Source organism: Vulpes vulpes, chromosome 8 (genome assembly GCF_048418805.1).
Source record: "Vulpes vulpes isolate BD-2025 chromosome 8, VulVul3, whole genome shotgun sequence".
Classification (NCBI taxonomy): domain Eukaryota; kingdom Metazoa; phylum Chordata; class Mammalia; order Carnivora; family Canidae; genus Vulpes; species Vulpes vulpes.
The window spans coordinates 96174361-96202003 of record NC_132787.1 but is presented as its reverse complement, the minus strand read 5'-3'; the positions used below and the strand labels follow the sequence as shown (position 1 = coordinate 96202003).

The 27643-nt window shown below is 37.9% G+C and overlaps 1 protein-coding gene and 2 long non-coding RNA genes across 11 annotated transcripts in view; 2 read left to right on the top strand and 1 right to left on the bottom strand.

Moving 5' to 3' along the window:
- Positions 1-18777, bottom strand: part of LDAH (lipid droplet associated hydrolase) — a 105658-nt gene extending 86881 nt beyond the window's left edge. For 2 of the 9 annotated variants that reach the window (XR_012003220.1, XM_026014940.2), the window contains exon 1: positions 18004-18083. The gene's annotated coding sequence lies outside the window, so the exon portion shown is untranslated. Of the gene's footprint in view, positions 1-15440; positions 15528-15863; positions 16009-16833; positions 16958-18003 lie in introns of those variants that run through there. The other 7 variants (XM_072767605.1, XM_072767606.1, XR_012003221.1 and 4 more) reach the window with 7 other exon arrangements.
- LOC140600026 (uncharacterized) overlaps positions 18131-27643 on the top strand; it is a 114596-nt gene continuing 105083 nt past the window's right edge. Inside the window, exon 1 of the long non-coding RNA XR_012003222.1 lies at positions 18131-18726. This is a non-coding gene — a long non-coding RNA (uncharacterized lncRNA). The remainder of the gene's footprint in view (positions 18727-27643) is intronic.
- On the top strand, positions 18859-19178 carry LOC112932116 (uncharacterized). The gene is made up of 2 exons (XR_003237425.2): positions 18859-18976; positions 19053-19178. It is a non-coding gene; the product is annotated as an uncharacterized lncRNA (long non-coding RNA).

The following is a 27643-nucleotide window of genomic DNA, read 5'->3' as shown; positions in this document are numbered from 1 at the left end:
AAAATGGCTAAAATTAACAAGCCAGGTAACAACAGATGTTGGTGAGGTAGTGGAGAAGGGGGACTCTCCTGCACTGTTGGTGGGAATGCAAACTGGTGCAGCTACTCTGGAAACAGTGTGGATGTTCCTCAAAAAGTTAAAAGTAGAACCACACTAGGACCCAGCAATTACACTGGGTAATTACCCAAGTAGGTGTTTACCCAAAGAATATAAAAATACTGATTCGAAGGGGCACATGCAACTAGATGTTTATAGCAACATTATCAGCAATAGCCAAATTATAGAGAGAGCCCAAATGACCATCAACAGATGGATGGATTAAAGAATAGGTGGTGTATATACACAATAGAATATTACTCAGCCATCAAAAGAATGAAATATTGTCATGTGCAACAACATGGATGGAGCTGTATTATGCTAAGCAGTCAGTCAGAGAAAGGTAAATACCATACGTATTTTACTCATATGTGGAATTTACAAAACAAAACAGATGAACATAAGGGAAGGGGATTAGAAAAAGAGAGGGTCTTTTAACAAGAGAGAACAGTTGATTAAAGGAGGTGGATGGGGGATGGGCTAGATGGGTGATGGGTATTAAGGAGTACACTCGTTGTGATGAGTGCCGGGTGTTGTATGTAAGTGATAAATCACTAAATTCTACTCCTGAAAATACTGCACTATATGTTAACTAAATGGAAACTAAATAAAAACTTGAAACAAACAAAAAACCACAAACTTGTGTTGTAGTCATCAATTAAATTATATTACCTTTGAAATATAGTGAGATGATTTTCTTTCAAAGTTAAAACCCTAACAATACGTAACAATAACTTGTACTACATATCATATATATAAACAAGCCAGCTAAGAAGCTCCTAAGCTTTTTCATTTTTTTTTAAAATTATTTATTTATTTATTTATTTATTTATTTATTTATTTATTTATTTATTTATGATAGTCACAGAGAGAGAGAGGCAGAGACACAGGCGGAGGGAGAAGCAGGCTCCATGCACCGGGAGCCTGATGTGGGATTCGATCCCGGGTCTCCAGGATCGCGCCCTGGGCCAAAGGCAGGCGCCAAACCGCTGCACCACCCAGGGATCCCCTCCTAAGCTTTTTCAAATGATAAAATCTTTATACAAGTTGTAGGCTGTGTTATTGCCCAACAACTACACAGAGCAGAGCATATACTTTGCATGTGTCTGAGCTCTGACTGGCAGTTAATTAATGCTTTTTCTGGGCAATAATACTAAAATTACTTGTGAAATGTTTAGTGACTGAGCAAATGAAAATTAAATTTTTAAAGACCCAGGGACAAGATACTGAATTTGTAATTATTTTCAAAACACAATATAAGAAGTAAAAACATATGTACAAAAAAAGCAGCAGCAGCTTTATTTAAAGTTCTAGAGGTTTTTAGTTACTCTAGTAGCAAACATTAACATGCTGGTGATCTCTAAATCTCATGAATCTGGGAGTTGTTTTAAATTAGACTTTTTTTAAAAAATTTAAAATGTACACTAAAATTAAGTTCAATCCTATGTTAGCAAGGAAACACTAGCTTGTTGTTTCAAATTGTTCCACTAAGAACAATTTTTTGTTCTTAGTGGAACAATTTGAAAAGCCAGAAAATACTGAAAAAAAACCTGTTAAAAAAATCAGTAATCAATAAAAGAACCATTCAAGAATGTGAAATAAGATAGGAAAGAGAGAATACATTTAATATGAAAATGAGAGGAAAGCAGAGAAGTAACTCAGAACAGGTATAACAAATACATTTTAAAACGATAGTAAAATTACATAGTTAAACACAAATATGTCAGTAATATATTAAGTGAAAATATATCAGTAATAAATTAAATGTAAATAGACCAATTATGCTAATTAGATAAAGGCAAATATGATCAGATTGGATAAAAATAAAACATGTAACTGTATGCTTATAAATGATATACATTAAGAATAAAGATCATAAGGAACAAAAGTGAAAGGATGGATATAATTTACCACAGATATACTAATCAAAGAAGAGGTGGTATAGTTATACTAAGATCAGATTTAAAAAGTAAACTTTAAAGTAAAAAGTATATGAGAGATAAACAGGAGCATTTCAAAAAGTCAATCCACGAGAAGACCATAACAATTTTAAATAAACATGAACTTAAAATTTTAGCCCCCAGAGATAAATTAAAAACTGACAAATGTAAAAGGAGAAATAAAGATCACAATCATGGAAATGGTCTTGGAAGTGGAAGATTCTAACATACTTCAGTATCTGATATACAAAACCAAGAAAAGTCAATGAAAATAAAGAAAATTTGAATAATGCAATTGTTTATATGAACACAATGAACATTATTTACATGTGTAGAATTCTATACCATATAATGGTAAAATGCACATCCTTTTCAAGTGTTCATAGAACATAAACTGACCATATACTGAGCCATACATCAAGTCTCAACAAATTTCCAAAAAGTGAAATAATATAATAGAGTATATTTTTTAACCACAGTAGAACTAAACTATAAAATAACAAAAATAATAAGAAAATCCCCCAAATTTTAAGCAATAAACCACCAAATAACTCACGAGTAAGAGAAGAATTAACAACATAATTGACAACCAAATAATAATGAAATAAATAATGAAAAAGATATATCAAAATGAATAGGATGCAGAAAAAGGTATGACTGCAGAATATTTAAAGTCTTAAAATGCTTTCTAAAATACCAGAAAAAAAGGGCTGGAAATCAAAGATCTAAACATCTATCTTAATGAGTCAGAAAAACTAAATGCATCCAAATAAAGAAAAATAGAGAAAAGTAAGTAATAAAGAATAAAAATTAGTGGAAAAAAGTTTACATTTGAGAGGATTAACCATGCCTGAGATCTAGGCTTTGAAAAGACCTATAAACAACTTCCTGAAAAGACTCATCAAGAAAAAGGGCACAAATATCCAGTCAGATGTGAAGAGGATATCACTCCAGATTCTATGGATATTAAAAAGATAATAAAAGAAGTATCATAGAAGAACTTTATGCCAATAAATTTGATATGTGCAAATTCCAAGACAAATGCAAAAAGGCTAGAAGACTTTTAACAGTCCAATAGCTACTAAAAACATTGAATAATTTCAGGTACAGATGAGAGTCAACACTTAAGGAAGAAGTAACACCAATCTTACAAAGTTGTCCAGAAAATAGAAAAAGATGGACCTCTTCCCAATTCATTTTATGAGTCTCGCGAACCTTGATATCAATACCTGACAAAGACATCATATCAAAGGAAAATTACAGGCCAATCTCTCCCTGAACAGAGATGCAAAAACTCCACTGAAAATACTGCAGGCCAAATCCAGTGATACATATGACCAAATTGTGTCTATATCAGAAATGTACGACTGTTTAAACATTCAAAATTTGGTCAATTTATCACATTAATAAAGGAGAAAACCATATAATTGTCTCAACTAATGAATGAAATGAAAAAACATCTGATTATATCCAATAAAGAATCATGAAAAATCCCTTTAAGAAAAGAAGAGTCCAAGATGGCAGAAGAGTAGAAGACCTTAGTTTTGTCTAGTCCCAGGAATTCATCTAGATAACTATCAAATCATTCTGGACATCTGTAAACTCAACCAGAGATCTAAGAAAAGAATAGCTGCAACTCTACAAATAGAAAAGCAACCACTTTCTGCAAGGTAGGCGGTACAAAGAAGTGAATCCCAGGTGGTATATAGGAAGAGAGATCACAGGGAGAGGGAGACTTCTTCAGTAGTCAGCACCAGAAAGTGATATAGCAGTGGAGTGCAAAATCAGAACATTTAGGGGTCTGCTCCAGTGAGGGAAGACCTGGCCAGAAAGGTGCTCAGGTGGGTGGGGTGGAATCTTAGATGGGACAGTGTGGTCTCAGGGTCACAGGAAGACCAGAGGTGCCTGACTGTGGCAGAGTTCCCAGGCATGAGAGTGGGGAAACAGGCTGCAATCAGCGAGCCCAGGAGTGGGCTCTCAGCTTGAGGTTACCATGGACCATGAACCCCAGAATGGCTGGGTGCCTGCTCCCAAGCAGGGGCCCGGCAAGTGGCAGAACCATCAATGAGACCATTCCTTGCCCAATAGGAGTGGCACAGGTGTGAGCCACAGGAGTCTGCAGGGTTTGGTGACTCAAAATAGGCTCATATGCCTGAGACAGAAATGCTCAGTTACAGGCTAGGTCAGCACAGAGTGCGGACAGAGACCAGGGAGACAGGCGTGATGAACTGCTTTTCCTCGAGGGTGTACTGAGGAGTGGGGCCCCAGGCTTTCAGATACAGTGCTGGAGAATGGGAGGCTACCATTTTCACTCTCATCCTCTAAGGTGGCAGAGAAAGCATTCAGGGAACCAAAGCCATGAATTGTAATCCATAGAGCAATCTGGAACAGATTACCGGGAAGGGCGGTGAAATTGTGCCTGGGACAAAGCCACCTGAGAATCAGTGGAACAGGTCCTTCCCCCAGAAGATCAACAGGAACATCCAGTCAAGACCAAATCTACTGATACAGAGAACTGCAAAACACCAGCACTAGGGCAGAACAGCATATAGAATTTATGGTTTTTTTCCCCCCATGATTCTCTAGTCTTTCAATCTTATTTTTTTTCTCTTCCCTTTTTCAACAAATTTATTTTATCAATTCTTTTTTAAAAATCTGTTTTAATTTTTATTTTTACAGTGACATTCTATTCTTCCATTATATTTAATTTTATTTCTGTACACATATAAGTTTTTATTTCTTTACAATCTAGTCTTCTAACAAATGGACCAAAATACACACAGGATCCAGCACATTGCTCTGTTCTGTCCATCCGTCTGATTATATTCTCTTTTTCTCTCTCTTTTTCTTTTGGTTTTGGAGCTCTTCTGACTTGTTAAGTATATATTTCTCTGGGATTGTCATTGCCATTTTGGTATTTTGTTGTCTCGTTCGTCTATTCTTCTATGGACAGAATGACAAGACAGAAAAACTCACCTGAAAAGAGAATAAGAGCAGTACTGACTGCCAGGGATCTAGTCAGTATGGACATAAATAAATGTTGGAACTAGAGTTCAAAATAACAGTTAAAAAATACTAGCTGGGCTTCAAAAAAGCAGAGAAGACACTAGAGAATCCTTTTCTGAAAAGAACCTTAATCCAGTTGAAATCAAAAGGGCTATTAATGAGATGGAATACATAATGGAGGCTCTAACTGCTAGGATATAATAAGGCAGGAAACAGAATTAGTGATATAGAAGACAAAATAATGGAGAAAAAGGAGGTTAAAAAAAAGAGAAATAAACAACTATTGGATCATGAGGGGAGAATTCAAAGATAAGTGATACCATAAAGTGAAACAATATTAAAATAATTGGTATTCTGGAAGAGGAGCGGGGCGGGCAGAAGGTATGCTGGAGCAAATTATAGTGGAGAACATCCCTAGTCTAAGGAAGGAAACAGGCATTCAAGTCCAGGAGGCACAGAGAAATCAATAAAAATAGTTTCACACTCCAACATATAATAGTGAAACTTGCAAATCTCAGAAACAAAGAGAAAATTCTAAAGGCAGTTTGGGACAAGAGGTCTGTAAACTACATGGGTAGAAACAGTAGACTGGCAGTAGACCTATCCACAGACACCTGGCGGGCCAGAAAGGACTGGTATATTCAGTGTGCTAAATGAGAAAAATATGCAGCCAAGAATACTTTATCCGGCTAGGTTGTCATCACAATAGGAGAGATAAAAAGTTTCCAGGACAAACAGAAACTAAAAGAATTTGTGGCCCAAAAATAACAGAGACCAGAAAGGAACAGAGACAATATACAGAAACAGTGACTTTACAGGTCATACAATGGTACTAAATTCATATCTTTCAATAATTACTCTGAATATAAATGGGCTAAATGCCCCAATCAAAACTTACACAGGGTATCAGATTGGATAAAAAAGATCCATTGATATGCTGTCTGCAAGAGACTCATTTTACACCCAAAGACACCAGGTTGAAAGTGAGGGGGTGGAAAAGTAGTTATGCTTTAAGAAAATTTTTTTGAAGATTTTATTTACTTATTCCTGGGAGATACAGAGAGGCAGAGACATAGGCAGAGGGAGAAGCAAGTTTGCTGTGGGTAGCCTGAGGTCTAACTTGATCCTAGGACCCTGGTATCATAACCTGAGACAAAGGCAAATACTCAACCCCTGAGCCATCCAGATGCCCTCATCATGCTAAAAGATATCAAAAGAAAGTTGAGGTGGCAATCCTTATATCAGACAAATTAGATTTTAAACCAAAGACTGTGAGAAAAGATAAGAAAGGACATTATGTTGTAATTAAAGGGTCCACCCAACAAGATCTAACAATTGTAAATATTTATGCCCCTAACACGGGAACAGCCATTTATACAAGCCAATTAATAACAAAATTAAAGAAACACATCATCACCATCATAATAGTAGAGGACTTTAACACCCCATTTATTGCAATGGACAGATAATCTAAGCAGAAGATCAGTAAGGAAACAAGGGTTTTGAACGACACACTGGACCAGAGGGACTTCACAGATATATTCAGAGCGTTCCACCCTAAATCAACAGAATATTCTTCTCGAGTACACATGGTACATTCTAGAATAGATCACATACTGGGTCACAAATCAAGTCTCAAACAGTACCAAAAGACTGGGATCATTCCCTGCATATTTTCAGACCACAATGCTTTGAAATTGGAACTCAATCACAAGAGGGAATTTGGAAAGAACTCAAATACAAGGAGGCTAAAGAGCATCCTACTAAAGAATGAATGGGTCAACCAGAAAATTAAAGAATTTTAAAAATCCATGGAAACAAAAGAAAATGAAAACACAAGTGTTCAAAACCTTTGGGATGCAGCAAAGGAGGTCCTAAGAGGGAAGTGCATAGCAATACAAGCTTTTCTGAAGAAACTTAAAGGTCTCAAATATACATCCTATCTTTACACATAAAGGAGCTGGAGGAAGAACAGCAAATAAAGCCTAAACCCAGCAGGAGAAGAGAATTAATAAAGATTAGAGCAGAAATCAATGAAATAGAAACCAAAAGAACAGTAGAACAGATCAACTAAACTAGGAGCTGGTTCTCTGAAACAATTAATAAGTTGATAAACCGCTGGCCAGACTTACCAAAAAGAAAAGAACAAAGACTCATATAAAATCATGAATGAAAGAGAAGAGCTCATAACTAACACTGAAGAAATATAATCAATTATAAGAACATATTATGAGGGGTGCCTGGGTGGCTCAGTGGTTGAGTGTCTGCCTTTGTCTCAGGTCGTGATCCTGGGGTCCTGGGATCAAGTTCTGCATCAGGCTCCCAACAGGGAGCCTGCTTCTCCATCTGTCTCTGCCTCTCTCTCTGTGTCTCTCATGAATAAATAAAATCTTAAAAAAAATATTATGAGCAACTATATGCCAACAGATTAAGCAATATAGAAGAAATGGATGTATTCCTAGAGATGTATAAACTACCAAAACTGAAACAGGAAGAAATAGAAAGCCTGAAGAGACCCATAACCAGCAAGGAAATTGAAGCAGTAATCAAAAATCTCCCAACAAACAAGAGTCCAGGGCCAGATGGCTTCCTAGGGGAATTCTACCAAACATTTAAAGAAGAACTAATACCCATTCTTTTGAAGCTGTTTCAAAAAATAGAAATGGAAGGAAAACTTCCAAACTCTTTCTATGAGGCCAGCATTACCTTGATCCCAAAACTAGACAAAGACCCCACCTACAAGGAGAATTACAGAACGATTTCCTTGATGAACATGGATGCCAAAATTCTCACCAAAACACTAGCCAATAGGATCCAACAGTCCATTAAAAAGATTATTCACCACGACCAAGTGGGATTTATAACAGGGCTGCAAGTGTGGTTCAACATCTGCAAATCAACGTGATACACTACGTTAATAAAAGAAAGGACAAGACCCTCTTGATAGATGCAGAAAAAGCATTTGACAAAGTATAGCACCCTTTCTTGATTAAACTCTTCACAGTGTAGGGATGGAAAGAACATACCTCAATACCATAAAAGCCATATATGAAATGCCCACAGTAAATATTTCTCAATGGGGAAAAACTGACAGCTTTTCTCCTAAGTTCAGAAAAAGGGATGTCTACTCACCACTCCTGTTCAACACAGTACTAGAAGTTCTAGCCTCAGCAATCAGACAACAAAAAGAAATAAAAGTCATCCAAATTGGCAAAGAAGTCAAACACTTACTCTTTGCAGAAGAAATGATACTCTATATGAAAAACCTGAAATACGCCTCCCCAAAATTGCTCAAACTCATACAGGAATTCAGCAAAGTGGCAATATATAAAAATTAATGCACAGAAATCAGTTTCATTTCTATACACTAACAATGAAAAGGAAAGAGAAATTAAGGAATCTATCCTATTTACAATTGCATCAAAAGCTATACAATACCTAGGAATAAACCTAGTCAAAGAGGCAAAGGATCTGTATTCAGAAAACTATAGAACGCTCATGAAAGAAACTGAGGAAGACACAAAAGAATGGATAAACACTTCATGCTCATGGATTGGAAGAACATATACTGTCAATGCTCTTACACTGCTGTTGGGAATGCAAGCTGGTGTAGCCACTCTGGAAAATGGTATGGAGGTTCCTCGAGAAGTTAAAAATAGAGCTACCTTATGACCCAACAATTACAGTACTAGGTATTTACTCCAAAGATACAAAAGTAGTGATCTGAAGGGGTACCTGCACCCCAATGTTTACAGCAGCAATGTCCACAATAGCTAAACTATGGAAAGAGCCCAGATGCCCATCAACAGAGGAATGGATAAAGAAGATGTGAGATATATATATTATACATATATAATATATATATAATATTCCATTATATATAATGGAATATACGGAATATATGGAATTATATATATGAATTATATATAATGGAATATTACTCAGCCATTAGAAAAAATGAAATTTTACCATTTACATTGACATGGATAGAACTGGAGGGTATTATGCTGAGTGAAATAAGTTAGTCAGAGAAAAGAATTATCATATGGTTTCACTCATATGTAGAAGAAACGAAACAGCACAGAGGATCATAAGGGAAGCAAGTGAAAACGCAATGGAAAAAATCCGAAAGGGAGACAAACCATGAGCAAACCTTAACTATAGGAAACAAAGCAACGGTTGCTGGAGGGAAGGTAGGGGGATGGGGTAACTGGGTGATGGGCACTAAGGAGGGCACATGATCTGATAAGCATTGGGAGTTACATGTGATTGATGTATTACTGAACTGTACATCTGAAACTAATGATGTAGTGTATGTGGGTTGAGTTTAGATTAAAAAATGGGGAAGGATTTGATTAATGTAGTTTTTTTTTTAACATTTTTAATGTAGTTCTTTTAAAAAGATTGTGAAAGACCAAAAAAAAAAAAAAAAAAAAAAAGACTACACTAGAATTTGGAAACTATCAAAATAACCTAAGCAAGAAGTAAGGGTGGGAATAAAGGAGTGAATGTGAGACTCAACTCTTTTTTTTTTTTTTTTTTTTTTGAGACTCAAGTCTTAGTAATGATTCTCTAAGAGAAGCTAGGGAAGGTCAAATCACAAAGATGACTTAAATTCTATGCTAAGATGAGGAGAATGGAAGTACTACTCACATAAAGAGGAACTACCAGGAAAGGGAAGTTAGTTGAAGGAAAGGAAGTTGATTGAGTTACAAATATTCTAAGTTTCAAGAAAATAAGGGACAAGAGCAGAAGACAGTAGGAGCTACAGAACCAAAGCTCCAGAAGGTCTCAGTAGAGATATGATTTGCCCAGCTCTTTCTTAAAGAGCTCCCTTACCTTGGCTTCACTGATACCTCCCCATCCTCATTGAGACATTTTCCTCCCCCATTCCCTATATCCAAAGGTTCTGCCCAGGGTAGAACCTTCTCCCTTTAAGTGCTAACTACTGAGCACTTTTATCTGGGTGTCTCCCTGATATATCAACCTTTCATAAGTGCCAAAAATACAAATCACTTTATTTTAAAAATCAACTCTACAGACCCTATACCCTGACTTCTCTGTTGCCATACAGAGTACCATTATTCACCCAGTCACCTAACTCAAAAGATCCTTTGAAGGCTCCTGCTGGAATTTGGAGGTGGGGATACTGCGGGGAGGGATATCCCTGGGCAAGAAAAAAAGAAGACAGCAAAAGAATGAAAAGAAACAATTAGTAATAGGCGTGAACTAAGAAGATATGTAAAGACATGTGAGCCACAGGGAATGTTTCAAGAAAGTTAGGGGCTGGTAATGAATTTCTGAAAATATATAAATATCAAAAAGCTAGAGAAATGAGGCAATATTAAGAATTCACATTTTAAGAGTACTTTCTATAAACCAGGTGCTGTGCTAAACACGTTATAAATATAGTATCACTTACTCCAACAGCAATCTTATGGTGATGTGCATTATTGTTTCCTCCCTCTACCCCAACAAAACATGTGAGGAGATAATGGATTGAAAGATACTAAGGAATTTATGTTAAGGTCACACAACTAGTAAGCTGGATTGGGGTAGGGCTGAAATTTAAACCCAGATGTCTGAATGACTCCAGAAGTCACATTCTTTGAGAAATTTTACTTATGTATATATACGTTATGTATAATTTCATTGGAATGGATAAATGAGAAATATTCTGAGATTTTTTTTAATAGTCAATATTTTTTAATCTTTTACATGCCTCATCTCTACTTCTCCTTTTCACTTCCATGCATATCACTTGGAAACACATCTTATTAACTTAGTTATAAAGTCTTCCATGTTTTTCTGTAGTCACATACAAATATTCATAAGTACTTATACACAATTTGATAAATATGAGTTGTCAGTGTTTGATAAATAGGAGCATATTCACATATTCACATATTCACAGTTCAATGCATTTTGCTTTCATACTTAATAACACACGAAAATACTGCCAAGTCTAATAGAATAACTCTAATTCATTATTTTTAATGTTTCTATAATATGGATACACCATAATTCATGTGACCATTTCCCTGTTAACAGGCACTCAATTAGTTCCCAGTGTTTTGGGACAATGTTGCAATAAGTACTCTTAAATCTCCATGTTCTTACATATATCCATACATACCAGTTCTCTTGTTTCTAATGGCCAGATTCCCAAGTATGGAGTTACCGCCTTGAATTTTAACAGGTGTTGCCAGACTGCTTTCCAAAAAGACTGTAAGAATCACATTTCCTCTAGCAATCTAGGAAGGTATCCTTCCCTTTATAATCCTATCATCAATAAGTAGTACCATTATTTTTAAGTCTTCAGATATTTTATACCTCACTCTAGTTTGCATTTCTCTGCTGCTTAGTGCATTTGAACATCTTTTAATGTTTGCTTGCTTTTGAACTTTTTCTTCTATGAACTGTCTATTTATATGCCCATGTTTTAAATGGGTTATTTATCTTTTTTTTTTATTGGCTTGTAAAAGAATTTTGTATATTGCTGATCCTCAACCCTTTTCTGGGCTCCTATATTTTACATACAACTTCCTAGATGTTTATTTTCATTCTTGTCTTTCTAGTGTTCACATTTTAACTTTTGACCTACCTATATAACTATCTACCTTGTTTTCTTTCAGATAGAAAGCTACATGTGCTAATACCATTTAATAAAGAAACCATCTTTTCTCCAGTGAATTAAAATACAATTATTTTTCATATAATAAATTTTCATACTTACTGGGAGCTTCTTTTTTTTTTAAATATTTATTTATTCATAAGAGTGACAAAGAGAGAGGCAGAGACATAGGCAGAGTTGGGAAAGCAGGCTCCCTGTGGGAAGCCTGATGCGGGACTCAATCCCAGGATCCCACATGACAAAGATGCTCAGCCACTGAGTCATCCAGGCATCCCCTTACTGGGAGCTTCTTAACTATAGAAATACAAAAGCACCTTATACTCAAACTTCAGAAAACCAAAACAAGGAAAAAAAAATCTTAAAAGTGGACAGATAAGACATACTATCTACAGGGGAACAAGAATTTGAATGTCAGATTTCTCATCAGAAATCAGGGAGGCCAGAAAAATGTGGCACATTTTTCAAGTGCTGAAGGAAAATAACTGCCAATTCCAAATTCCTATCAGGATAAATTACCCCTCAAAAGTGAAGGGTAAATAAAGATATTCTCAAGTGAAGAACAAAAGGAATTTGTGACTAATAGATCTATCCTTAGGAAGTTCCCCAAACAGAAAGAAATAAGTAAATAAGGTTTAACTTCAGAAGAGGAAGAACAATGGAATGGTTAAAAGCAGTGGTTAATATAATGGACTATCCTCTCCTTATAAATCTTTTAAATCATATTTGATGATTGAACCAAAAGTTATAGCATTGTTTGATGTGCTGCTCAGTGTACATAGAGGAAATGTGACATATGTAAGAAGTGGAGAGGGTAAAAGGACCTAAATATAAGTAAGGTTTCTACATTTCACTTGAGGTAGTAAAATGTCAATACTAGCAGGCTGTGTGATGTTACACATATATAACTGTTATATCTAGGGCAATCACTAAAAAGAACCAGTATACTAAGCAATAAACTAAAAAAAAAATGTCAAACGGAATTTTTTTTTTTTTTTTTTTAAAGAGAGAGAGCGTGCAAGTCGGACGGGGAGGGGCAGAAGGAAAGAGAGGATCCCAACCAGACTCCATGATCAGCGTGGAGCTAATGGAGTTGGGGGGGAGGGTACTGAATCTTACCACCCAGGAATTACGACCTAAGCCGAAATCAAGAGTCAGATGCTTAACTGAATGAGCCACCCAGGTGCTCCCAAATGGAATTCTAAGAAATATTCAAGTAGCCTACAAGAAGCAAGAAAAGAGAAACAGAAATAAGAGGAAACAGAAAAGAAATAATAATAAAATGGCTGAATTAAGCCCTAAAATATCTATAATTACTTCAAATATGAATGGTCTAATTATACCAGTTGAATAGCAAAGAAAGGTAGTAAGGATTTAAAAAGAAACATGACCAAACTATATGTTGTCTACAGGAAACTCATTTTAAACATAATGACATGCATAGGCTGAAGATAAAAGAATGAAAAAAGATACATTGTGCTAATATCATTTCTTTCTTTTGTTTTTTGTTTTTTTTACTACTATCATTTCTTAAAAGCAAATTTGGCTATATTACTGTCAGAAAAAGTAGACTTCATAGCAAAGAAAATAACTGGATAAAGAGGGGCACGTCATAATGATAAAAGGATTAATCCACCCAAAAGATCTTAAATGTAGATCTTAAATGTATGTGTGGGGCACCTGAGTGGCTTAGTCAGTTAAGTATCTGCCTTCAGCTCAGATCATGATCTCAAGGTTCTGGGATCAAGCCCCACATCGGGGAGTGCTCAGTGGGGAGTCGGCTTCCACCTCTCCCTCTGTGCACATGCTCTCTCTCTCTTTCAAATAAATGGATAAAATCTTTCAAAAAATGTATATTCAATGAACAACTGACATTCAAAATACATTAAGCAAAGACTAATAGAGCTGAAAAAGAGAAAGAAAAAGGCACAATTACAGTTGGCAATCTCAGTAATCAAAGAACTACTAGATAGACAATCAACAAAGTGGGGAAGAATGGAACATCCCATCAACCAACAGGATGCAACTGACATGTAACTGACATCCAATACCAGCAGACTAGGTATTCCTTTCAAGGGCCAGTGGAACACTCACCAAGATACACCATATTCTGGGTCATACAACATATGTAAAGGAATTAAAATCATTTAGCTTATGTCTTCATTATGGAATAAGGCTAGACATCAATAATAGAAAGACAACAAGTAAATCTCCAAATACCCAGAAACGAGAGAACACACCCTAATCCACAGGTCAAAGCAGAAGTTTCAAAGGAATTTCTAGGAATACATAAAACTCAGTGAAAACGGAAATACAATATATAAAAATTTGTGAGAAACAATGAAAGCAATGTTGAGAGGGAAATCTATAGCACTATATGCTAACATCAGAAATGAGAAAAGGTCTTAAGTCAATAATGAAGAAACTAGAAAAAAAAAGAGAGTAGAATAAAGGTAAGGCAGGCGGAGGAAGAAAACAGGCAGAGGAAGAAAATAAATATATCAAAAAATCAATAAAATTGGAAGTAGAGACAAATGAATTAAATAAAGAACTAGTTCTTTGAAAAAGACCAATAAAATCAATAAAACTCCACTGAGAAAGATAGAAGGCACAAATTACTAATACCAAGAATGAAAGGTTTATCACTAAAGACTCTACAGAATACTAGTGTGCTGATAAAGACAAAACCAAAGACAGCACGAGAAGAAAACTATGTACCAATACATCTCATGTCTACATCTTAACAGAATATTAGCAAAAAGAATCCAGCAATATATAAAAATATTATATATCATGATCAAGTGGGACCTATTCCACATATGTTTAACATTCAAAAATTAAACAATGTAGTCCACCGTAACAAGGTGCTAAAGAAGAAAAAATATATAATCACATAAATTAACTAAATACACACTATATGATCTAACAATTGCATTCTTGGGTATATATCCCAGAGAAATAAAAATATGTTCACACAAAATTTCAAAGGTTTATAGCATTTGTAATTGTAATAGCCTATAACTGGACACAACCCAAATGTCCTTCGACAAATTAATGGTTAAACAAACTGTGATACAGTCATACCATAGAATACTACGCAGCAATAAAAAGAAACAAACTATTGACGTACTCAACAACTTGAATGGATCTCAAAGGAAGTATGCAAAATAAAGAAATCTCAAAAAGTCATATACTATATGATTGTGTTTATACTACATTTTTGAAATAGGCAAAATTATCAAGTTGGAGAATAGTGGTTACCAGCGGTTAGGAACTGGGGTGTGATGAGATGGCTAATTATATGAAACTATATATATGTATAAACACTCAAATGAGTGCTTGTGAAATAGAGGAAATCTCAGTAAATTCTGTGGATATATTAATGCCAATTTTCTGCTTTAAAAATTGTACTACAGTTATACAAGATACTACTATTGGGGAAGGTTAGTGGAATGGCACATGGGGACCTCTTTGTATATTTTTTTGCAACTTCCTGTTAACCTATAATTATTTCAAAATAAAAATTAAAACCACGCATATTTATTTAATTGCAATTGGTACAAGTGGAATTAAAGAGAAAAACTGAGAATCTTATCACAGCCCAAAGCTTCAAGACATACAGCTGAAAGTCACCACATAATACAGATGCATAAACAGAAATTTTTTTACAGTCTGCTATAACCATTAAATTTATATCCATTCCGTCTTTCTCCAAATAGCTGTTGGAGCAAGAATCATTTTCTATGTTGACGTGATGATCATCTTACCAACTGCAACAAAACCACGTTCTTTTTTTGTAGTTCCTTTCCTTTGTGAAGTACATTCTCATCCTTCTCTTCTGACCTTAACAATGGCTGCAAAATAGGCAGTACAACTGATGTAGTATTATTTGTCCAAAGTTATAGGGCTTTAAAATAGTAAAATCAATTCGATAGTCTTCTGACTCCTACTCCAATACTTCCCAGTCACATATCACTCTGAAATTTTATGCAGTACTACAGAACCCAAAAAGATAGCATATTATAGGAGAAAGTCAAAGAAGGAATGGGCATGATGCACATTATACCAAAATTCTGTGCAACAGTCTCTTGCTCTTCCTTGATAAGTGGTCATGAAACCAGCAATTTTATATTTTTTTTACAACTTTTATATTTCAACTAATTTTGATATTTTAATGACCGCATACTAACCTCCAGTGAGATTCTTCTCAACCTGTTTAACTGGGTCAGAAGAAGCTTATATGATGAATACAAAGTCTATCATCCCCACTGCAGAAGTACCAAAACTTCATGAAGCACATGCTATACTCATGATGAACTTGCAGAATTATCTTTTCTTGAAAAAGTAAAAAAAAAAAATTTTTTCATAACTCCTTTGCGGGTTTTAAGCCACCAACTATTATTGTAATCACACACAAAATAATTTTTTTATTGTCCCAGAAAGCAATTACAAATTGTAATCACACACAAAATAACTTTTTTTATTGTCCCAGAAAGCAGTTTTCAGCTTCTGAACATCAGCGAAAACCAAGAATTTTACAAATTTGTATGAACTTCTCTATTTATATATTAAATACACTTATTGAAAGTAATATACCAATTTTCCTTTGAAGTATACTTAAAGTAGATTTCAGAATTAGCACTTAGTTCTAAGTATAGTAATAATAGAAATGAGACAATGAGAAGAGGATGGGCTTTTCAGGAAAGAAAAAGAAAATCACCTATTACAAAGGTCAAAGTTATCAAAATAAACACCAGTTTCAGAGGAGCACTTACTGTGTTGCTTTGATTGCCCCCTATATACCTATGCTGGAAAGTGGGGCTTTAGGTCTGTAGGCCTTCTTCACCTTTAGGTGAAAAAATGGAAGAAAAAAATCCAAAAGAGGTATTTCCATTTATGGTTTAAGAAAGAAGTTCTTAAAAAAAAAAAAACAAAAAACCCATACAAGCCTTTATGAGTAAAGATTCCAGAGATTTTCCTAACTTTTCTGGGTTTATCTCTTTCACTATAGAGCTTTGCTCTTAGAACGAAAGTGGGTTGAGAACTATGGGTCACGGACCTTAGACTATGAACTCTTCCAGGGTTTGGCATACCAGACATAAAGCAGGTGTCAGGTTACTACTCCTGAAGAAGAAATGAATTTATGAATCAAATAAATACCTGCATCATCCTGCCTGGTGTGGAAAAACAGGAAACCCAAGGGTGAGAGTTTAGGCCTCAGGGCGAAGGCTGATTGTAAAGCAGCGTGAGCACTGGATGCCTGCTGGGAAGATCACCTGGAGAGCTGTGGGCATGGGTGTGTTAATCTGAAACAGCTCATGTTCCACGAGTGCTTTGAACACTGTTCTAAGTGCTGTATGAACTACCTCGATTAACAAAGCAATCTTAACAGATACACTAATGTATCCCATTTTACAGATGAGAAAAACCGAGGCACAGACGCCCTCCAAAAAAATACCACAACGCAGGGCAAGTGGTTAGAGGCAACTGAAAGCCTCAAAGGTCCCCCCACAACATGCCGTACTGTAAATTCAAGGGAACAAGCTCCGTTCTGACCTTGGTGCCACCGAGAGATACTTTTTTTTTTTTTTTAAAGGTTTTATTTATTTTAGAGAGAGAAAGACTTGGGGGGCGGGGGGGTGGAGAGAGAGAATCTCAAGCGGATTCCACGCCGAGCTCGGGAGCCCGGAGCTCATGACCTTGAGCTGAGGTCCCCAGTGGGTCGCTGCAGAAAACTAAAAATACTTGAGCGACCAAGGCTGAACGTCAAGCATGTGGTCGGGGGCGCGGGGGGGGGGGGGGGGAGGGCGTCAATTCAAAGGGTTCCTGCTGTTAACAAATTTGGGAGAGGCGTGGGGGGAGGAGGCTGATCCTACGGGAAAACCTGAGATCCAACCAAAAGAGCCTCTGGTGACCCCGCCGATGGGACAAGTGGGGAGACAGCGATGCACGGAGCCAAGGGCGGGCCAGCTAGAAGAACTCTGATCTCTGGAGTCCCCCCGACCCAGATTTTGGCCCCTCCTGGCCCCTCCTCCTGGCGGTCAGTTGCCCAAGATCCTGGCCCCTACCCCCCAAAGGGGCCGCTACAGGCCGCCCGACGAGCTGCAGGCTGCGCTTCGTACAAGCGGCTCGCTACTGCGCCCACGACAGCGAGCGCCGGGGCAGCGCCAAGGTGGTTCTGAATCCCGAGCGGTCGCAGCACGGTCATTCACGCCCCCGCGGGCCGCGCAGCGCCGCCAATGCGGGCAGCCCCACCGAGGCTCCCACGGGCCGGCCTGCCCGCCAGGCCTCGCGCAAAGCCGTCCCCGCCACCTGCGGACAGGACCTCACCTGTCCGCCTAGAAAGCAGCGGGCTCGGCCGCAACGCTCCTGCTTAGACGTCACCGGGAGCGGAAGTCCCGCCTACCCTGACGTCAGAGCGCCGCGCCGCGTCGCGCCGCGGGAGGCGGTCCCTCTCGACGCGCGACGTGCTCAGGGCTGGGAGCTCCTGGAGCCGGGCGTGTGGGGTACGTGTTCGCGGGGCGGCGAGGCGGCCGGGGGGGTGTAGCTGCGCTGGAGCCCTGTCCTCCCCGCCACCTGAACGTCACCCTCCTCTTATTCCGGTTGTTCCGCTGTGCCCCGTTCTCCATGCTCGTGTTTCCCTTCCTCCGTTAATGGTTCCATCTCTTCCTCTGCCACACACCCAGGAAAGTTGATTCTCAGGTGACCTTGTCCGTTAGCATTTCGACGGCCCGCCTGGGCCACTCCGCACTTTTAGCAAAATGTGGGGAAATGTCGGTTCCAGAGGTATGTCGAGCTTAAGGCACCCAACCTCCATGAAGACAAAGGTGACAGTGGCCTTGTGCACTGCTGCATCCCGAGTACCTGGCACGTAGGAGGCGAGCGGCGTTGCTCGGTGCAGCAGCGCGGGAGCGAAGGCGACGTGGGCCAGGAGGAAAGCAGGGAGTGGACCGGCAAGGCAGCGACTCAGCCACGGCTAAGCGCCTTCATCCTTTGGTATTCAGCTTCTCCGGGATAGACCCCACCCTCCAACCGCTTGTCCGGCATAGACTGGTACCGCTCGTTCATTTCCTCTCAGCTTTTCAGTGTTACTTCCTTAAATACAACAGTTAACACGATGGGTGTAGAAAAAGCCTCTTAAGGTCCAAGACTTTTTTTTTTTTTTTAATGAATTAACTCATTTTTAAATCCTCACAGCAGCCCAGTGAGGTCACTATTAACCCGTGACCGTAGAGTCTGGAAACACAAATCCACAAAATTAATAAATGAGTGACTCTTTTGCATGGCATTGCGTATGTTCAAGGTCTGCATTACTTTTTTTTTTTTTTTGTCTTCACAGTTTTTTTTTAAATTAATTTTTATTGGTGTTCAATTTAAAGGTCTGCATTACTAATGCACAACTCAATGTATGCATCTCAATGAACAGGATTCACTAATGCAGGCTTTCTTTCAGGGCTTGTGAATGCTTTTGCGGTGCATTTCATTAAATAAGCCAGAAAACTTAACTGAGGGAGTTCAGTCATTTATTTATTTATTTATTTATTTATTTATTTATTTATTTATTTATTTATTTATTTATTGAGTTCAATCATTTAAAAAAAAATCTTTCTAGGCTGATGGCTACTCTATTATTATCCCCATTTTTACTTGCAGGATAAAATAAGGCACAGAGAAATTAACTTGCCCAAGGTTGCTTGGCAGAGCTGGGTTCTACAACTCTGTACAGGGCATAATGCTTGGATGAGTTCCCACCACCTCTGCTTGTGGTGAAGCACTTATTCTACACCTGGGTTACTTGCAGCAGCCTCATTGTTTTTTCTTTAAAAAAAATTTTTTTTTTTATTTATTTGAGGGAGTGAGTAGTGTGTAACAAGATAGGGGAGGGAAAGAGAGAAGCAGACTTCTTGCTGAACAGGGAGCGGGATGCGGGACTCCATCCCAGGACCCTGAGATCATGACCTGAGCCGAAGGCAGAAGCTTAACCAACTGAGCCACCCAGGTGCCCCAGCCTCATTCTTTTCCATGCATTCTCTCTGCTGTTTCTGGAATGCCCATACTCTCTTCAGCAAAGCTTTCATATTTTTGTGCACACTATTCTGTCTGGCAGGATTGTTCTCTCTCCCTTTCTTAGTCCTTCCGTCATCTCTAACACTAACACATCATGCAAGATTCACCTTGGCATGGCATTTGCTGGTGCCCCAAGGTGGAGACCTATATCAATGATACTTATGTTCTTCTGTTAGGGTGCTTATTTGTCTCCAGCATCAGACTGTGAGATCCCAGAGAACAAGTACTCCTTCCTTCTTATATCTTTGTATTCCCTAGGTCTAGAAAAGGGTCTGAGACACTGTGAGCATTCTGTAAATCTGTGTTTAAATGATTCCACTCAAATAGCGCCCTGTGAGGCCTGTAGGATCCATTTGGCATGTGTTCTAGGTGAACTTGTATTGTCACACCTGAAAACCAATATGGAAAAAAAGATATATAAAAACTCCACAATACATAGACAATGAATTAGAAAGTAGGAAATAAGAAAGTAATAAAAGAAAATTAAATGGTGGGGGTGCCTGGATGGGTCAGTCAGTTAAATATATAACTTGGTTTTGGCTCAGGTCATGATCTTGGGGTCATGAGTTCAAGCCCTGCATTGGCCTCTGTACTCCATGGGGAGTCTGCGTGAGATTTTCTTTCTCCCTCTTCCCCTGTCATTCCCCCTACTCTCCACTCATGCACAGACACACTCACTCACTTTCTAAAATAAGTCTTTAAAAATAAAAAAGAAAAGTAAATTACAATGTGAAGGAGAGTGGGTCAGTTAGGTTGGACAGTCAAGGAAGCATCTGAGCTGTCCTAAATGGTAAGAAATCAGCCAGAAAATGTAGTCGAAGGTAACTCCTGCATTCTTCTCATCCCCTGTGTTCGTTCAGTCTTCCCTTTCTTTTGGATATTTGTTTGTTTGTTTGTTTGTTCATGAGAGAGAGAGAGAGAGAGAAAGCACAAGCAGCAGAGGGAGAGGTATGCACCTCCCCTGGAGGTGGGAGGGAGAGTAGCAGACTCCTCACTGAGCAGGGAGCCCAACCCAGGGGCTTGATCCCAGGACCCTGGAATCATGACCTAGCCGAAGGCATGTGATTAACCAGCAGAGCCACTCAGGTGCGACCTCTTTATTTTATTTAAAACATTTTTAATACAAGTGTAGTTAACATGCAGTGTTTTGTTAGTTTCAGGTGTACAATATAGCATTTCAACAATTCCACATATTACTCAGCGCTCATCATGACACCTATCTTCTTAATCCCCATCATCTATTTCACCCATCCTCACCTACCCACCTCCCATCTGGTAACCATCTGTTTGTTCTCTATAGTTAAGATTCTGTTCTTGGTTTGTCTCTTTTATTTTTTCCCTTTATTCATTTGTTTCTTAAATTCCACATGTGAGTGAAATCATACAGTATTTCTCCAACTGGCTTATTTCACTTAACACTATACTCATTAGCTCCATCTATGTTGTTGTAAATGGTAAGGTTTCATTCTTTTTTATGGCTGAGTAATATTCCATTGTATATAATACTATTTCTTCTTTATCTGTTCTTCTATTGATAGACGCATGGGCTGCTTCCATAATGTGGCTATTGTAGATAATGCTGCTATAAACAAAAGGGTGCATGCATCCCTTTGAATTAGGGTTTTTATATTATTTGGGTAAATATAGAGTAGTTTGAGTCCTGGATCGTATAGTAGTTCTATTTTTAATTTTTTGAGGAACCTCCATATTGTCCTTTAATACTAGCTGACTCGTATCCTAGAGCACTTCTCTATCTAAACACTCCTCTCCTTCCCCATAGCTTTAAATACCATTTATAGGTTACTCTTGAAGTCACATTTCCAGCCTAAACTGTTCCCATGGGTTCCAGGCTTATAGACTAGACAACCTTCCTAACATTTCCACTTGAAAGCTAAATAGGCATCTCAAAGTTAACATATCCCACACAGAACTATTGATTTCCCACCCCAAGGACAGGAATGCATCCAGATCTGAGTACAAAGTTGAAACAGGATCTAGAAAAAAACAAACAGCTGAGAACCGAGGCAGGATTCTCTCTCTAGACTTCACTTCTCTCTGGGCATCTGTTTTGTTATCATTCTTTGGTCCTCAGGCTCCATGACAGAATATGGCTGTTTACAGCTCATGCAATCTATGTTGTAGGTTGAAGAGTTGTTAGTGCTGTTCAAATAGTTTCTGCTTTCCACCTTCTAGGCACTTGCTAGGAAGGTACTTCCCTTATAGTTCAGGGGACGGTGGGAGGAGGGGCGTGACCAGAAGATGTGAATAGTTCTGTCCAATGAGTTATGAAGAAAAATGTTATGTCCCTGCCAGGTTGAGCAGTTGATTCCTTATGTGAGATCCTCCGTCACCGTTTTCTTTGACAATGTGATGACAACATTCAAGATGGTGTCTGTCCCAACAGCTGGTATCCTTGAGTAGCTGCTGTTGTATAAAGCCTACTGATCATCTTGTGATGAACAAATGGGAGGAAGAAATGCACTTTGTTGTTATTTTTGGTGTTGTTATGGCAGTAAAATGTAGCCTATATAGGCTGCCTGGGCTCTTTCTTCTCCTCTCTTGATTTTAATTCCAAATACTTGGGGGATAATTTCTGATTGGCTCAGTTTGGGTCTGGCTTCTAGCAGTTGTCCAATGATGAATGAAAGGGCTAGGGGTCATATTGTATCTTATACAGAGGGGCTCTCTACTACAGTAAAGGGGGTCATAGTGAGTAGGCAAACATTCCACAAGGGTGTCTCCTGTAAACACGTGGCTATAAAAATTCGACCATTGTATACTGATTTTAAAACAGTATATGAAATTGAAGCACTTTGACCTTTTACATAAAAATTTTAGACTCTTATTATTCATTCAATATTTATTGACCACCTATTACATTCCAAACTCTTTTAGGCACCAAGGACACAAAGGTAATCCAGAGAGAAAAACCCTTGCTCTCACAGAAACACAAATAAATGAAATGCATTAATATACAATGATGGCAGAACTAAAAGGATATGAGTCAAGGGTGAGGAGTGCATTGGTTACCTATTGTTGCTTAACAAATTACCCTCAAACATAGCAGCTTAAAACTGTAGATATTTATTATCCCACAGAGCCTTTTGAGGGTCAAGACTCTAGAGGCAGATTAAATGGGGGATCTAGCTCTAAGTCTTTCATGAGGTCTCAGCCAAGCTGGCTGAGCAGAGCTGCAGATATCTCAAAGCTCCACTGGGGCTGGAGAACCCATGGCTGAACTCAATCATGTGTTTATTGGTCAGTCACTGTACCTCATTGGCTGTTGGCCAGTGGCTGACCTACTCCAGGGGCACCTGGGGGCTCATTATAAAATCATTCAGGAGCTGACTCCATATTTCACTGATGAAGCAATGTCCGCAAAAAGATGCAATGCAAAGTTTTCTGATTATTTAACTTCATGACTGAGTGGCAAGGAATAATTTATGGAAAGAAAGCTTCAAATCATAAATTGAGGCTTATGTAAATAGGCTAATTATAGAACTCTAAGGAATATAATGGCCAAAATGAGAGAGAGACTTGTATCAATTAATATTTATTGAACGTTTACTATATGCCAAGTTTTGTGCCAAATGCTTTATGTAGTTCTAAAAGGAGAAGAGAAATTTCAAGACAGTTCAGATGATGACCTCAGATAAATGGTCTCCTTTTTTCCCTATCCATTTGGATTCATGTTTTTTGAGTCTTAGAGAAAGACTATAACAGGAAGCAGAAAGAAGTGATATTCCCACATAATCTGTGAGAGATTTTGGGATCCCAAGGCAGTACTCCTCAGGAACTATTGGGACAGATTATAGTACATATAGGAAATATGTCTCTTGTTGAACTCAGAGAAGCCTCTGTACAGTGTCCCATGGCCATGAAGTGATTTCAGGGGACTGTTAATCACATTCAGCCCTTACAAGGAGGAACTTGCTGTGGAGGTTGTGTCAGAGCCTCTTGGCATCTCATAGGCAATGTCAATGAAGAGAAAGAGAAGAAAAATAGTTGTATTTATGATATGGCCCAGATAAGCTATGGAGGGACCCATGAAAACAACTCCTGGAAACTGCCACACATGTTGAAGACCCTTTAGTGAAGGTAAGAGAGTAGCTGGGGACACTTTGCAGAAGGGATGGAGAGCCCACAATAGCAATGAGGATGAAACAGAGAAAGGTGTGACACTTAGATATTTATGATAGGAAAGAATACTTCATTTTTCCCCCAAGATTTTATTTATTCATGAGAGACACACAGAGGGAGGCAAAGACATAGGCAGAGGGAGAAGCAGGCTCCTTGCGCAGAGCCCAAAGTGAGACTCCGTGCAGGACTCGATCCTGGGATCATGCCCTGAACCAAAGGCAGACACTCAACCACTTAGCCACCCAGGTGTCCTAGAAAGAATACTTCTGATGGATGTTATAAAGATGTTAGAAGGTCCTGTACTTACTAGTAAAGTATATTCTCTTCTTCCTCATTATTCCATTGCTCAGAACGTTGAAACTCTTGGTTAGACCCCTTTTGAAATAGGAAATGGAGATTGAAGATTATGTAAAAAGAAATGTGAGGAAGAAAAAGAACAAAGAAATAGAAGAAATTTTTTTTTCTAAATATAGGAGACAACTAAAATTTATTCTGAATATGTGTTCTTTTTTAAAAATATAAATTCATTAGCCAACATAAAGTACATACTTAGTTTCAGGTGTAGCGTGCAATGATTTATCAGTTGTGTTTAATAACCAAAGCTCATCACATCATGGGCTCTCCTTAATGCCCATCACCAAATTACCCTATCCCATTACCCACCTCCCCTCCATCAATCCTCAGTTTGTTTCCTATAGTTAAGAGTTGCTCATGGTTTTTCTCCCTTTCTGATGACTTCCCATTCAGTTTCCCTCCCTTTCCCTATGATCCTTTGCACTGTTTCTTACATTCCATATATGAGTGAAACCATATTATAATTGTCTTTCTCTGATTGACTTACTTCACTCAGCAGAATACCCTCTAGTTTTATTCATGTCGATGTAAATGGTAAGATTTCATCCTTTCTGAAGGCTGGTAATAATTCCATTTTGCGTGTGTGTGTGTGTGTGTGTGTGTGTATGTGGTATATATATATATATATACATGTATATATATTTATATACACACACACATACCATATCCATTGTGTGTATATATACCAGCAGAATATATATATTCTATAAGAAGATACATATATATATATATATATACCATATCTTCTTTATCCATTCATCTGTCGTTGGACATTTGCACTCTTTCCAGTTTGGCCATTGTGGACATTGCTGCTATGAATACTGGGGTGCAGGCGTCCCTTTGGATTATTATATTTGTATCTTTTGGGTAAATATCTAGTAGTGCAATTGCTGGATTATAGGGTAGCTCTGTCTTTAACTTCTTGAGGAACCTACCTTCTGTTTTCCAAAGTGGCTGTACCAGCTTGTATTCCCAACAGCAGTGTAAGAGGGTTCCCCTTTCTCTGCATCCTCACATCTTCTTTTCCTGTCTTGTTCATTTTAGCCATTCTGACTGGTGTGAGGCGGTATCTCATTGTGGTTTTGATTTGTCTTTCTCTGATGCCGAGTGATGTGAGGCATTTTTTCAGGTGTCTGTTAGCCGTATATGTCTTCTTTGGAGAAATGTCTGTCTGTATCTTCTGCCCATTGCTTGACTGGATTATTTGTTTTTGGGGTGTTGAGTTTGATATGTTAGTTATAGATCTTGGATGCTAGCCCTTTATCTGATATGTCATTTGCAAATATCTTCTCCTATTCTGTAGTTGCCTTTTAGTTTTGTTGACTGTTTCCTTTTTTTGTGCAGAAGCTTTTATAATCTAGATGAAGTCCTAAAATTGTTCATTTTTACTTTTGTTTCCCTTGCCTTTGGAGCCATGTCTAGCAAGAAATTGCTGCAGCTGAGGTCATAGAATTTGCTGCCTGTGTTCTCTAGGATTTTGATGGATCCTATCTCACATTCAGGTCTTTCATCCATTTTGAGTTTAACTTTGTTACGGTATAGGAAAATGATCTAGTTTTATTCTTCTACATGTGGTTGTCCCAATTTTTGCAACACCATTTATTGAAGAGACTATCTTTTTTCCCACTGGATATTCTTTCCTGCTTTGTCAAAGATTAGTTGACCATAGAGTTGAGTGTCCATTTCTGGGTTCTCTATTTTGTTCCATTGATCTTTGCGACTCTCTTTGTGTTAGTACCATACTGTCTTGATGATCACAGAGTTGCAATAGAGCTTGAAGTCTGGGATTGTGATGTCACCAGGTTTGGTTTTCTTTTTCAGCATTCCTTTAGCTATTTGGGGTCTTCTCTGGTTCCATACAAATCTTAGGATTATTTCTTCCAGCTTTGTGAAAAATGTCAGTGGTATTTTGATATTCTCAATATATGTTCTAGAGATAGAACCAATAGTCATAAATATCAGTAACTTTTGAATTGTGGTTTTCCACTGGCTCTAATAATGAGTTTTCTCCTTTGTAAATATTTTACTGTAGGTAGTTCTAAAAGCTTGTAAACATAAAATTGCTTCATGCAGCTTCCGTAAGATGGCTCTGGTGCACCCTGGGATCCACATTAATATCTTTTTCAAACACCTTAGATCAAGAAAACTGATCCACATAATGATTTATCTTAAGCATAAGTTAAAAATCAATAGCTAAACCACTGACAAAGCCATATTTTTAACTCCTATATTATAGCTATCCTATTTCAGTTGGCATTTAATTATTCAGAGACCCAAAGAGATAGATAGCTCTAAAGACCAGTACACTTGATCTGTGAGATTTGGAAATTCTTGCCAAAGGACTATTCACTGATAGCATTGCCGTTACAGAGGCACTGGCCTTATAAAAGAATGAATTTTTAAAATCTCTGGCAAACATCAACATTTAGATGTTTGGGCCACCAATGTGTATGTTTGTGTATGTACACACACACACACCATACACATACATATTTGTTAGAGACTAAAATAATATTTTTAAGACTTTCAAGGTAATTCACCATATATAATGTAACTGCAACTCAAATATTTTGTTTAATCCATTGATATGATCCCTTAATTCCCCTCAATGAAACCACCATAAAGAAGCTTTTAATGTCAGGGCAGGGAATAGTGAGGATAAGAAAATATGGGAGATGTAATTCAACTATCTATATAAATTAAAGCCAAAGTAGAGCTTGGAACTAGCTACACATGAATGTCCCTTTAGAGTACTGTATATTTTCATTTTATTGGATTCCTCAGAAACTAATTGCTCTGTTCAACAAGGTCTCTGTGGGATAATCATATTGCTATTCTTATAAATTATTCCTTATTTTTTAATGGAAATTTCCCAGCAAAATAAGAATGGAATTTTTCATAAATCAAAATGTCTTCCATATCATCCATTTATTGAACTGTTGTGGACTAAAAAATGGCTCTCCAAAGATGTCCATGTCCTAATCTCTGGAGCCTGTGAATATTCTACCTTTCATACAAAAGGGACTTTGCAGATGAGATTAAAAAGTGGTATGGATCTCCAGATGGGGAGATTATCCTGGATTATCCAGGTAAACCTAATGTAATCCAAAGGGCCATAGGGGACGGGATAGGAGGTGGGCAGAATCAGAAGGGATAATGTAAAGGTGGAAGCAACACTCCTAGTCAGAGAGACAGGTCAGAAGGTGCTAGGCTGCTAGCTTAAAGATGCAGGAAGGAGATAAAACCCAAGGAATGCAGGTATCCAAGTGCTGGACAAACCAAAGAAATAGGTTCTCTCCTGCATCTTCCAGAAGAGACACAATCCTGCCACCATCTGGTTTTAGCCCAATGTAGTTGACTTGGAAGTTCTGATTTCCAGAACTATAAGATGGTAAATTTGTGTTGTTTT